This window comes from Hippoglossus stenolepis, chromosome 14 (assembly GCF_022539355.2).
Source record: "Hippoglossus stenolepis isolate QCI-W04-F060 chromosome 14, HSTE1.2, whole genome shotgun sequence".
Taxonomy (NCBI): domain Eukaryota; kingdom Metazoa; phylum Chordata; class Actinopteri; order Pleuronectiformes; family Pleuronectidae; genus Hippoglossus; species Hippoglossus stenolepis.
This window is the reverse complement of record NC_061496.1, coordinates 18,968,719-18,982,515: the sequence shown is the minus strand read 5'-3', so window position 1 is coordinate 18,982,515 and position 13,797 is coordinate 18,968,719. Positions and strand designations below refer to the sequence as shown.

Genomic DNA, 13,797 nt, shown 5'->3' with positions numbered 1-13,797 from the left:
GGAGCCCAGTCTAGCCGGGGTCTAGCCAACCAGCACCTGCCATAAGGCTGCTGCATTACACTTCCTATTGTCTTGCTCAGTAATTTATGCATTTGTACATAAATTTGAACTACAACGGTTTCCCCGGCTCAAATGCACTCTACAGTTTCATTAGCGGAATTAACAAACAAATAAAACAAAAAGCAGGGGTAGGAATAGATAGAGTGCGACATGACGTAGGAGGAATGAGGAGAGAAGACAGGGGGAGCGGGAGAGCAGACGTGTTTTTACATGCACGCCATGCATTTCTAACCTGTCATGTCTGTAGCCTTTCCTGCGGAAGCCTAGATATGTCAGTATGTACCCCACCTCCCTCTGTTTCTTCCCTTACCACCCTCTCATTCTCTGCACTGCATTGATAATATTTCCATGGTTTAGTCCTGTGTGTTGCACAGGGCTGAGTGTTGCCTTTTGACAAAGATGTTTGAACAAAGCAGCCGCCCGACACACCGTCCCAAACACAGCAGAGCAGAGTGTTTTAGCTTCACAACCCTGCTGCATTTCCAGGCTATACCACCCTATAGATGTTATCTTGTTTGTGTCACACTTGGCCTCCAGATTGCAGAGCTCTTTGTGCACGAGTGTGTGTGTGTGTGTGCACATGTTATTGTTCATTTGTACATGTGTCTCCGTGCATGTGTTTACGTGTGTGCTTCAGCACGTTGTTATTGCACCCTTAGTGCCTCGTTTTTTTTCCCTCCACAGTTTACTATAAACACGACAACATGCTGTCGATTACAGAATAGATCTTTTTTCTACTGTGTGACATCAAGCTGCAAGGTTTTGTTTTTTTACTTTACCTCACCACTGTGCTCAGGATGCCGGCTTATGAATTGTATTTTTGCTGCTTCTGTCATTTCCAGCTTTATGTAGGAAATTACTGAATTTATGATTCAGAGTGGATGGTGGAAAGCTTTTCTTCTTTTTTTTAATAATGCTTGGAGATGCATCATTTCACATAACTGACAATGGATATTACTAAAATTGCTTTCTGATATGTAATGTACTCCTTATGTATATTACTTTTATTACTATTATTATTATTATTTTTATTGTTCAATTTTATATTTGACATAATTCATAATCCACAGTTTGGAGTCTATTTAATTCCATATCATAAAAAATCTGTACTCCAGTGTTGTCAGTGTTCTATTATAATTTACCTTCAATTTGCAATGGCCTACATAGACCTATTTTCTGAACTTAAGAATTCGGGTTTTGGTAGCCTAGCAACAGCCTCTGACCCATGTAAGAGAAAGAGAGAAAGAAAATTGGAAAGGCCGACATGCAGATGTTAAAGCCGTAAAGTAAGTCCGATTTCAGTGGATGTAATCTTTGGAGTATTTTGCGTAATTCCTTGTGTGTGTGTTTGTTTGTCTGTGTGTGTGAATGTGTGTGTGTGTGGAGGAGATGGGTTGTCATGCATGTACTGTAACTTTCTTTATGAATATTTTAGGTTACTGCAACTCTTATGTTATTTTCAAATATTACAACATGTAGTATTACCCTGTATAATGCAGGTTTTATTTTAATAACATGAAATGCACAATTATTTTAGATATTTTAAATTTAGCCATTTAGCTTGTTAATTGACTCTTTCAATATAAATTGTGAATCTTAATATTTGTCATGTAGTTTATTTAACAGGACCTGTGTCCACACAAGCCCTGAAAATAGAAAAAGTGACAAACAAAGTTCCGTTTCTAAAATGAACACATTATTTGTGATTCCAAATTTTATCAAATTTTAGTCAAGTCAAAAATGCAAAAGACCAGGATGTAAATATATACATGTAGGAATTATATCCCTTTATCAATATTTAACTTAAGGACAACATTTTTTCTCTAAACCAATGAAACATACCTTAAAGGGAACATTAGGATTTCGAGAGTGGCCCCAAAAACTTTATTGTGGTGAAATTCATATGTGCTCAGTGCTGCGGTGTAAGAGTGAATAAAGGGGCATCAGGCGCGTTGGGGGGGTGATGAGGGTTACGACCTGCTGCTGCAACGAACCCTCTCTTAACGGATTGATTTCTGTTTTTGCAGGAATGTGTGAAGTGCAGGCAGAAGCACAGTCACACACACACACACACACACACACACACACACACACACACACACATCCCATGTGTGTGAACCTGCAGGGCAACAGGTCAGCAGAGACACACACCTCTTCCTGCTCTGAAGGAACCATGAGTCAACGGCTGGGTCAGCGAGAAGCTTCATTACTCCACAGTTACAGGTGAGACTTTAAAATAACCCTCTTCAGTCGGTTTTCACACACTCACACTGCTATGCGAAGGATTTTTGTTGACGCCTGGACTTTATATGCTCTGCTTCAAAGTGATTATCCTTGAATAGATGTTATTCGTGAGGGCTGAAAAGTAACACAATTTGAAGCTTGCATTAAAAAGTTTTCCTCACCCTCTCATTCACTCGCCTCTCAATGCAACCTGAAGATGCCAGGTGACCACTGTATTGTCATCTATATTTAAACCAGTTTATTTCCCCATGCTTTTTATAAGGAAACAAGGGTTGGGAGTTGGGGGTGGTGGCTTTGGCCTTGCTTGTATGGGCATGTAGAAAGACTGATGGACTGGCAGTGTGGCTCTCCCTCACTCCTCCAATTCCCTCATTCTTTTAATTACATTTAGTAAAAGTACACAACAAGTAAAAGTATAAATAAAAGGACAAAAATGTGCTTAAGTAAAAGTACCACATTAACTTTTCTACTTGAGTAAAAGTACTTGGTTTTAGCATCCAAGTGTTGCTTAATTACCCAATGCAACAGTGTACTACATGATACTGGCTGAGTATTGGTGGAGGCCTCTCACCAGTGATGAAGGAGGCGGGGTTTAGTGTTACCAGCCCGTTCTGATTGGATCAGTGGACCAATTCTTTTATTTCCATATTATTGATTACCTTTAAATATATATATTTATATAAAACATTGTGAACATCTAACTCGTGGAGTAGAAAGTATCGATATTTGCTGATATATGTAGTGAAGTAAAGTAAAGTGCAATGATGAAAAATGTACTTTCATGTATAAAGTACAGTTACAAAGTAAATGTACTTGGTTACATCCCTCCACTGGTGAATGCGCTCTACTCTCTAATTTTCTTAGTGATTATTCTGAAGGCAGTGTCATCGTTAGCTTTTTTCAGAATGAGATACTCACCATCTCATCACTGCATGTTGTAAACTGGTATTCTTAAAGACGATTGTCTCGAGCCATCACAGCTACCACGCTGACTAGCTGGCAAAATCTAAAAGATTTTTATAGCGGTGATGGAGGTGCTGAAAAACCAGAAGCAGAAAGACTCACTCACTCTCCTCCCAGCATCCCTCTCAGTGTTGAGTGACATGACTAAAGATTAGCTTTCGCTACCCTAACAGCCGCCATAGCGGGGCTATCAAGGCCGAGGACGCCGCTCAGCTCGTGCATGTTCAACCTCCTGCGGAGAACAAAGTAAGACGGAGTGATGGAGGCAGTGTTGGGAAGTGGAAGAGAGGGAGATGAAGCCCCATCCACGGAGATTGAGGTCCGTCATCTGGGAGAAACAGTAGATGTGATTTTTTTCTTTCTGAATTTCCCTCCAGGGTTAGATGAGCGTTCTGTGACATTGGCCTAGTTCGATACCAGCACCCCCCACACCTCCAGAGAGGAGGTTGCGTTTGAGAATCAGACAAGGGAAGATCATAGGGGATTTCACAGCCTGTGGCTATCCTCCTCCATAGCGCTCGACCACCTCTTAAACCTCTTTCGCTTTGCTTCAACTCGTCGAGGGCCGCCGCTCTACTTAGTCAATATCATATCTACAAACTAGATAAATCGATGCAAACAAGCTTTGGTCGGACTTGGGCTTTAGAAGTGGAGGCATAGCTACGGGCTAAATTTGATGCAGAGACGCATCAATCCAGAAGTGACACTCCTCACGTCCTCTTTTTTTTATCCATAACAGCAATTAAGGCCTACAACACATGGGTCTGTACTCACGCCTTGTGTTGCCCTTACATCAGCCCTATATACAGTATGTGCACTTGCTACAATCGTTGGTATAGGGAGCCAGAGGATGTGTGATTTCACACGTTGGCAGCGTTGCTTGCACTGGCGAGCAGCTCTCATGTATATGGAAAGACTCGCGGAGAGGGAAGCAGTAAGCCGCTCATTTACTGTACCTCAGATCCTGTCTGTCTGCCACCTCTCTCTCTCTCTTTTATTCTCTCATACTCTCTCTCTCTTTCTCAAACACACAAACACACATACCTCAGTGTACCGTATCTCCTCCCTCCACAGCCCACCCCCCTCCACCCCCTCTCCATCCCCTATTCGGGCTCATCTCGCCATCACCTCTCCAGCTCCGCCACCCCGGAGAATCCAATTCAGCCTGCTGCTCCACACCGTCATGGCATGTTGGCCAAGGGAGATGGAGTCCTTTCAGGTTCTTGGCTTCAACCTCCCTGTTTTCTCCCCCTCCCCGTCTCTGCGCCCCTCGCCGCCTCTCAACATTTCCTCAACACGCCTGGTGTATCAGCAGGGGTGTAGCTTGACGGCCCGGTAGCACTGCTCCTGAGAGTCTCGTGTGGAGTTATTCTGCACGTTATGTGACCTTTGAAAGTTTTTGCTTTTTTTTTTTTTTTTACAAAATTGCATGTGGGAGTGTGAGTTTTTTGAGTTCACTCTCGGTGCCTTTGCTCGGTTGCACTGTCAGATTAGTGAGAGCATCGGAAACAAATGAAGCCTGCACCGTGAGTTTAAAGAGACTGATTGAAAAGTTTATCAGTAATGGGTTATATCTTTAATGGCACCCACCGCCCACCCGCGGCTTCTTCAAGTTGGCAATCTGCTTTTTAACAGCTCCCTGTTCGCTGTTTTTTTTTTTCTTTAACAGTCTTTCTGAATTTGTATGCGTAAACTGCGCAGCCTGGCTGTTCTTAAAAGTTGATTTAAAGTATAGCCCTCTGCATTATGCAGCTTGGTAGGAAATAAATCTCTTCAAATGAATACACTGGATGGAGGGAGGTTGTGAAAGGGGTTGAATGTGGGGGGGTGGACACTGAGCGTAGAGTGGTGGCGTATGTTAACATAAATTAAGTCTTTCTGCAGAGGCGCTCGGAGATGAAAACAGGGAGGAGGACGGGAAAGTGAGAAAATATAGAATTGAGCGTGAAGGATAAGAAGAGTTTTAAAAACAAGAGTTTGATTGTGTCAGTACAAACATAAGCAAATAAGTTGTGTTAACTAATTAAAATGCATTGGTGTTAGTTGCTTTATTTCAATAGCCGGTTAGCCGTGTTGTTTTTCTTCGCCTCCTTAAAGCACAAGAGGCCTTTTGGCATCTCAATGCACGCTGGCTGAATGGGCGAGGTGGCTGTATTAAAGGTTGGTGGTGGCAGTGATGGCGGGGTGACGAACAGAGCACGAGAGGGAGGGATTGTGTGGGGAGGGGGGTGTCCGCTGAAAGCCAGCAGGCTGCAGAGTGAATGGGAAACGGGGGAGGAAGGAGGGAGGGAGGGAGGGGGCATTAGCGGCAGAGGCAGGTTGGGGGTGTCGGTGGGGCGACCGCGGGGGCCTCCATTGGTTCAATGCAACGGCCGGAGCAGCTGTGAAAAGAGGTCTACCCTTTTTCCCACGCCCGACGCGACGCAGAAGCCCTGCCTCGGCTTGCCAGGGTCAAGTCACATTTCTAATATATACACCAGGCTGTGTGGACTCGCACAATGCATATGCACAACTCATTTGTTTTATGTATGCACACAGACAGACACACACACTTGTGCACACACAGCGGAGAAGACAGCCTCCCAGACAGAGACAGAGGAGGGGGCCGCTGCACAGAGAGAGACAAGAGTATTATGACACAGATTTCTATCCCATTGGCACCATTGTTCCGTCCGGGATCCTGCAAATTAACAAGGTGCAAGTGACGTGCACACACACACACACACACACACACACACACACACACACACACACACACACACACACACACACACACACACACACACACACACACACATGCACTCACACGTCTACATTTCACCACTATACCTGCCCTCTTCACAGTTTGAACTTCAGTTTTTCACTTGGTTAAAATATAGCATGAACATTTAAAATTTAGTGGAAAGTTTAAACAGCATTATGAAAATAAAATCTTCCACTTGATCGTGATTTTTTTCCCACCTTATGGTTGTTATAGTTACACTTTCATAAATATCCACAGTATTTGCTTGGACTAATATATCTTCACTGTACACACCAACAACTGTGTTGCGCACCAACCCACCCTCTGTACCCCAACCTCAGCCCCTTTCTTCTTCTTCTCCCATGTTTTACGTCTCTGCCACCATTTACAAACTATAATCATATTCCATGTGGGTGGGTGGGGGGTGTAAACGCTTTGTCCTGACAGACCCCTTCCCCTCTCCTCCACCCCCTCCTCAGTGCCAGATGCCCTGCTGTATTGTGTGGGTACTGGGGGGCAGACAGGCAGGCAGGCCCCTTCCTCGCTCTTTCTCCTTCTCTCTGTACGCACCATGATGTCACCCCACTTGTCTGTCTGTCTGTCTGTCAAGGCCGTGACAGGAACTTGAGTGTGGGAAGGAAAAAGCGTTGAGGATGGGAGGGGGGGAGGTGGTGGTGGTAGAGGTTCAAGGAGGGGTTGTGGGAGTGGGAGGGTGATTTTCTTTTTTTTTCTTTTTTGAGGAAGGGTGATTTTGGGGTTGGCTGTCTTGGCAGGAGAGTGTCTGAGAGGTCAGCGAGTGGACTTGAGCATGGAACAAGTATGCTTGTGTGTGTGTGTGTGTTGTGTAAGAAGGGTGGTGGGGGGGTGTCTCTCCTAGCAACTCTAAAGAGAGGTGGAATTTAGATGAGTCTGTTGGTCTATGTCGTCCAATAATTCAGTCCAAACTCCTCCGTTATCCTCACACAGAGCCAGAACAGAGAGAGCATAAAGAGGAGAGTGGAAACAAAAGCACCTGTTTTCACTTGGGTCGTGTCAAGTCGACAGTTAAGCACAGACGTAGTGAAGTCACATTTGAAGCAGGATTCAGGATATTATACTAAAAATAAGAGTGCAATCTGCTCTCCTTGAATGAATCTGGTAAAAAATTCTGATGTTTGTGAACCTGTGTAATAGATCGAGCCACAGCTCACTCTATGAAGTTACATTATTCAATTTTATTTTTCTTTTTATTGGGAGGTTATGTTTTCACATAAAACCTCCTCATAACCTCCTGCCAAGGAGGTTGTGTTTTCACCCCTGTGACTGTCCATGTGTTTTTGGTTGGTTTTATGTTTTGATGCAAGATGCAGTATGAGTCAGGCAAGAACCCATCACATTTTGGTGCTGATCCAGATCAGGGGGCAGATCCAGGAATATTTGTTATCACTTACTTTAACATGGTGAGACCAGGTGTGTTTTGGGACATTTTTACTAATTTACCGGGGAGAAATTCCTGGTTTCATCAGGTTTATTCAGTGGAATGATATGTGTGTGTGCAATATGGTGCAGCTTGACTGAATTGAAAGGGAAGTTCAAACTGGCTCAGGATTATGTCCTGTGGATTATAAAATGAATGTTGTTCTGATTTATATTGTGATTTACAAACTGTGCTGTAATAGTTCTCGAAAGACTGATCAAATATTCAGTAATAATCTAACCCGATATCATTTCCCCCCTAAAAAGTTCAATAATCTCATTCAAAATTTGTCATTTAATTTCTACTCTTTCACCCTCGTTTAAATAAAATCTAATGCAAATATAAGAAATTCAAAGAAATTAAATAACTCCATCACTACAAAGTAAAATAGTCACATCACACTTCTGTGATTAAAATATTGTACCGTGACCACCTTCTAAACTTATTGTGATGTCACAAATCTTTCATGAGTTTCAAAGAAACTTTCTCCTCTTAGCAGATAAATAAGAAAACATCCTTCTACGGTCAAAATTGGCACAAACATCACTTTGCAAAGACGTCCAAACTTTCAAGTGAAGTACAAATAGGGTAAATAAAGCAAACGCCCTTGGATCACATGGAACACAAAAATCTAATATCACACAATTGGGCAGCATGATGCCGGCTTAGATTTTTTCAGTGCAAACAAGCAAAGTCAGCATAATGACGGCTCTAATTACTGACAAAATGGCGGGATCTCTGTTGAAAAGATGCTTCACACAATTATCTAGTTTATTATCATTTGTTTCAAGGCTCATAGAGGCATCTAACATGATCTAACATCTGAAAATCATCTGAACAAATTTAAAACTTGTGTTATCATTTTTCAAAATAAGTCTGAACAACAAGGCCTCTTTTCTGATCCCTGAAATGACTTCATGCAGAATGAACATTTTCATCTGACAGTAGTAACAGCAAACACACACACACAGACACACACACACACACACACACACACACACACACACACACACACACACACACACACACACACACACACACACACACACACACACACACACACACACACACACACAGCTTCCTCTTTCAACTGGTAAACATTTACTAGGACACAGACACATGACTTTGTCATTCATCCTCTCTCTGTCTGGACTCCCGCCTTTGTATCTCTTCCACCTCTTGGCTCTTCCCATCTCTTGTTTTAATGCGTTCTCCCTCTGTGTGTCTCTTTTCTCTCTCTGGCTGTGTGAAGAGGTAATAGTATTGGGAGACAATGGGAAAGACTCACTTAATTAGCTGGATGAGAAGATGCATTGTGGCAATTACTGAGCACAAAGGGAGGGGAGAGTATGGGGCTCTGTAATGTGCTGCTGTGTGTATTTGCCTGCATGGCCGTCTTGTAGCCTGCAGGACAGGCAGGCCTTTATAGTGGAGAGTGAAAGCAGTAACAGACAGGATGTACTCCACATATAGAGCCATTTCCAGTCCTTTTACACACAGGGACAATGGCCACTACAGTCTCTTAAAGGCTGGAACTGCAGAAAGCATATTCTCTCTGCAGATGGATTATAGAGGGTAGAAATTACAGGTCTGGTGGTTTCGTGCAAAGTAACTTTTCTGTACGTACGTATGTACGTCTTTGTGTAGTTTTGTTGCACTTGCTAATAAGCCATTGTTTGTTAAGGTTTTATTAATCCTAACTAATGACTTATATCATAATATTAATCAGTATTTATCATCATGTAATACTAAAAACAGCTTGAATGCAGCTATCACTTCATAGGCAATGGGGAAAATCACATGTTCAAAAAGTCCCTCTCTCACTCAGCAACTGTCTAATCATAGCTTAGCAACAGTAACTAAATCAGGCCTGTGGAGCTTGGAATTTCTCCGTGTTGAAGCAGTGAGCGCGACGCTGAGATAAGAGCAATACAATACATTTAAAAGAAATAATGAATTAAATGATGAGTTATAAGCTTGATGATAAAATTAAAGAATTTAAAGAAAGTAAAAAAAGTTTTTCCTGGATCTGCCCCATGATCCGGATCTGCACCAAAATTTCAAGGGTTCGTTCATGCCCGACTAAATGCTTACAAGACAACCAACCAACCACCAACAAATGGACAGGGGTGAAAACATAAACCTCCTTGGTGGCGGTAATAAGCTGCGGACAACGTTTTCAAGCAACTCACAGATCAAACTGAAGCTCTACAAAAAACAACAACTGTATTACCAGGTTGTGAAAAGTCACTGGCTGGTGTTATTGCTCCTCCAGCATCACTTGCTGCGTCTTTTAAATGTGACAAATGATTTGTCAACCACTTTCCTTCTTGCAGAGGGCTGCAGTTTACTTGGCAACCCAAAGTTACTCTTATTAATGGCCTATACTGATCAATAAAGCTTAAGTAACTGAGAGCATCGGCACTTTTAAAGTCTTTATATAAATCATGGCTTCTAAGAAACAAGCGTGTTGGCTAACACGGGGACAAATTTTCTAATTTCCTCCATCTGTCCTCCTCATGTCTATTTTTGATTGTCCTGTTGCTGTGTACCACTCCGTGGACGTGCTACTTTCTATTTTTATTGCTTGGTGCCACTAGTGTATGTGTGTGTGTGTGTGTGTGTGTGTGTGTGTGTGCGCGATGCGGAGTTGGGTCTGGCAAGGAGCATCCTCCTCTAGTGGAGTGGCCTGAGGGGATTTCTTTCATGAAGTCAGATAACATCCAGATGACCCCCTCTTCCCTTTTTTATAAGAGTTCTTTAACCTTGATAAATGAAGTAGAGGCGGGAAGGAGCGAGGGAGGAAAAAGTTGTAGGGCTGTGTTTGGGGGATGAGGGTGTGATGCAGGGAGTAGATAGATAGATAGATAGAGAGAGAAGGGATAGAGCGGGAGAGACACCAATTCCCCGGCCGGCTTGCTCTCAGGATCAATAACGTTCGGAGAGCTGCTGAGCGCTCCTGTCTGGCAGCTCTACCATAGGGGATGGAAGGAACGGAGAAAGGGAGGGAGAGGGGGAGCAAGAAAAGGAGTGTTGACAAAGCCTCTCTATCTCCTTTTGTCACCCCTTTGCAAAGAGAGGGAATGCAGTCAGATGGCAATGTATAGATGGAAGGATAAACGGAGAGGCTTGGACCAACACACATATCCAGCTGCACCGTGCCACCCACCTGCCAGCCTGGGAGCAAAACACACACACACACACACACACACACACACACACACACACACACACACACACACACACACACACACACACACACACACACACACACACACACACACACACTCTGAGGTCTCCTTTTACGCAGCCACAAGGTTACAGAGTGTCGATACAAACGCGCACAACCCTCCGACAAATGGGATTTGGCATGTTCAATCAACAGTGCTGCCAAATCCCTGTTGTTAAGTGTTGCAGAGCCATATCTGTCTGCAGCGGGCCTGAGCTATGCTCCCCCGCTAACTGTCCCCTAAATATCCTCTATTCAAGTCCTCAGTAATAGAATTATCGCCTGCGTTCGTCATTGGATTTGAATAGGTGCGTGTGCCGAGGCATAAATAGGGAACAGAGTTTTCAAGTTGTGCACCTGTTAAAAAAAAAAGGCTGCGATTGACTCCCCCACTCGAGGTCATGGACACCACGGCTCTCTTCTCCTTCTCTTTCTTCCTCTTACTCCCCCGGCCTTTTTCCTGTTCTCCGTCAGGCCTGATCCTTTCATCTTCTCTCCCCTAATCCTGTGCGGGTGAAGCCTCTCTCCTCACCCCTCCTCTGCTTCCCATTGCTCTTTTTACAACTCCATGCCTCTTCTTATTTCAGCGTATCCCTCTGCTCCTTGTGCCACTTTTTTTCTCCTCCTCCCCTCTTTTTAGTCCTTATCCCCCCTTTTATCACCTCATCCTTTACCTCTCCCCAGCCTCTCTCTCTCTCTCTCTCTCTCTCTCTCTCTCTCTCTCTTTCTCTCTGCTCTCTCGCTCTCTCTCTCTCTCTCTCTCTCGCTCTCTCTCTCTCTCTCTCTCTCTCTCTCTCTCTCTCTCTCTCTCTCTGTCTTCTCCATCACCCTTTCCTGCTCCTGTCTCACTTGCCCCAGCCCTTAATTAAGTTTGTGATCAGTTGACTGCCCCTATCATTGGTAGAGAGCAGGTTGGTCCTCCCTTCTCAGGAGGGGGGCACATTGTCTGTGCTGGTTGACCGGTGTAATCCCCCCACCAGGGACAAAGGGCAGTACCCTCGCTGCCTCAGCCACCCCCGAACGGCATTAGCTCCATGACGAGAGCCGTGCCCTGGCCTGCCCCGGCCTGCCTGACAACCCAGCATCACACCACCGGCCCTTTCCTTATCTCAGGAGGTCAGTTTGACTCCAGACTGCTGAGAGTGAGTTCCGAGGACTATGTAGGGCTGCAAGTGCGTATATATGCATGTTAGTGTCTCCTTTAACCTGAGTTTAGATTAGATGTACCCATGCTGGATGCTTAGCGTTCTGCTTTTCGACATCAAAGAATCATGGTCCACACATATGAAGTTGTTTTTGCTGGAACCCGAGAATTAATGTGATCTCTTGATTCATGTTACTACACTCAAATACACACACTCCTACATGCACACACAGAGGCACATCTGTCGCAACAATATCACACCGTCCTACTGTAAACCTCCTCACAACCCCACATACCTCTCCGCTTTCTCTCTCACACATGCAGGGAAAGAGTACGGTTGCCATGGAAACGGCTGGTCAGAGTTTACCAGAGGGGAAACAAACAAAGTGTTCATGAGAGCAGGTTGAAGGAGCAGTGATACCTCTGCGTGTGCAAATGCGGGCTGTGTCACATGTAATATGAATCAGTGTATCCTGCATCCTTATATATCTTTTTCACTCTTGCTGCCTCATTGTAGATCACGGATCTGCTATCCTTTGCAGTGCCGTCATAAAATGTCTGAAGTCACCGCAGCTTCAAAAAGGAATTCAATGTGATGTCTGTGATGCAATACGACAGCATTATCAAGTTCATGCTGCTTTGCAACTTATGCTTATCATAATCAATTAATCTAGTGATTATTTTCTAAGTAAATCTATTAATATTTTTTTCTACATACACTCAACAGTTAAAAATGCCCGTCACAATTTCCTGGATTCCAGAAGAAGGCCATTAAAGATCCCAAACCCCAAAATACCCTTCAACTAAATGGAGAGATCTCTTTCTTTCTTTATTTCCTGTCTGTCTGTCGATTTTCTGAAGAATCCCTCACCGGATCAACTTCAAACGTGCGCTGTCACGGACCAGAGGAAGTGCAGTTCCAACTGTGAGGTGTTTTTCGACCAGTGGTTCTCTAGAAAATAAAAAAATGCAAACTCAAAATCATCTTTATTAACCCCACACAACCATATGACTGACGGAGAGTTTGACCGGAACTGGACCCATCATCTTCATCAGGCTGTGTTTGTAACAATGGCTCGCAGTGATGGAGGAGAAAAACACGGTTAATTATCACATCACAGACTTAAACAAAAGAATGTTTGGCCTGTTAACAACTTAGATGATGAATCCATTATGACAATAGTAAATTTCCTATTGATCAAGTTTCAATTTTCTACAGTTACGACTGTACTACACAGCCACTATGCTTCCTCTCTGGTATATTTCAGTCGACCGATGTGTCTGTTATCATAATAAGTCTGTAGCAGTTGTGGTTATGAATTTAAATCCAGCATTGCATGTTTCTTTAAAGGTAAAGTCTATTGATAAAACAATAGTAAAACATCATATGTGTATGGAGAAAGTAGGGAGACAGTTTTCTCAATGCACCAAAACAGAAAATATTCACATAACAGTAACTGTATTGATGGAAAGGAACACTGGCGCACATTTTCTTGTGCAAGTTTTCTGAAAATCCGATATGATTTGTTTTACATTAATATGGGGAAGTCCTCCTCTCCTCTCCTCTCCTCTCCTCTCTGGGAAACTGGGTCTTGTGGTATCTTGATGTCGAATCATCTACGTCATAAAAAGCAGCAGCCTCCACAGCTATTTTTTTTTACATCCCTCTTTCTCCAGTCTTCCCCGGTCTCCATCTTTTAGTGGCATATGAGTAAAAGGCATCTAAAGCACCATGCAAACCTGCCTCGTTTTTCCCCATAAAAAGCCAGAATGCCGTCCTCTCCCTTTCCTGCCTCTTCAGCCCTGCACTCGGCTGCTTGAGTAACATTTATGTTGTTCATATTATTCATCTCTTTAAGTCTCAGTTTCTCTTTTTACTTCCCCCCTGAAACAAACAAGTCCAATGTCATGGGGCAAGAATACCCCCAACGCCACTGCCTCTGCCAGCCCTCCCCGCC

The 13,797-nt window shown here is 43.7% G+C and overlaps 1 long non-coding RNA gene across 1 annotated transcript in view; it reads left to right on the top strand.

Annotated features, from left to right (window-relative positions):
* The first annotated feature begins 1,488 nt into the window (after nucleotides 1-1,488).
* The window catches only part of LOC124854657, a 29,458-nt gene continuing 17,149 nt past the window's right edge, over nucleotides 1,489-13,797 (top strand). Inside the window, exon 1 of the long non-coding RNA XR_007034810.1 lies at nucleotides 1,489-2,283. This is a non-coding gene — a long non-coding RNA (uncharacterized LOC124854657). The remainder of the gene's footprint in view (nucleotides 2,284-13,797) is intronic.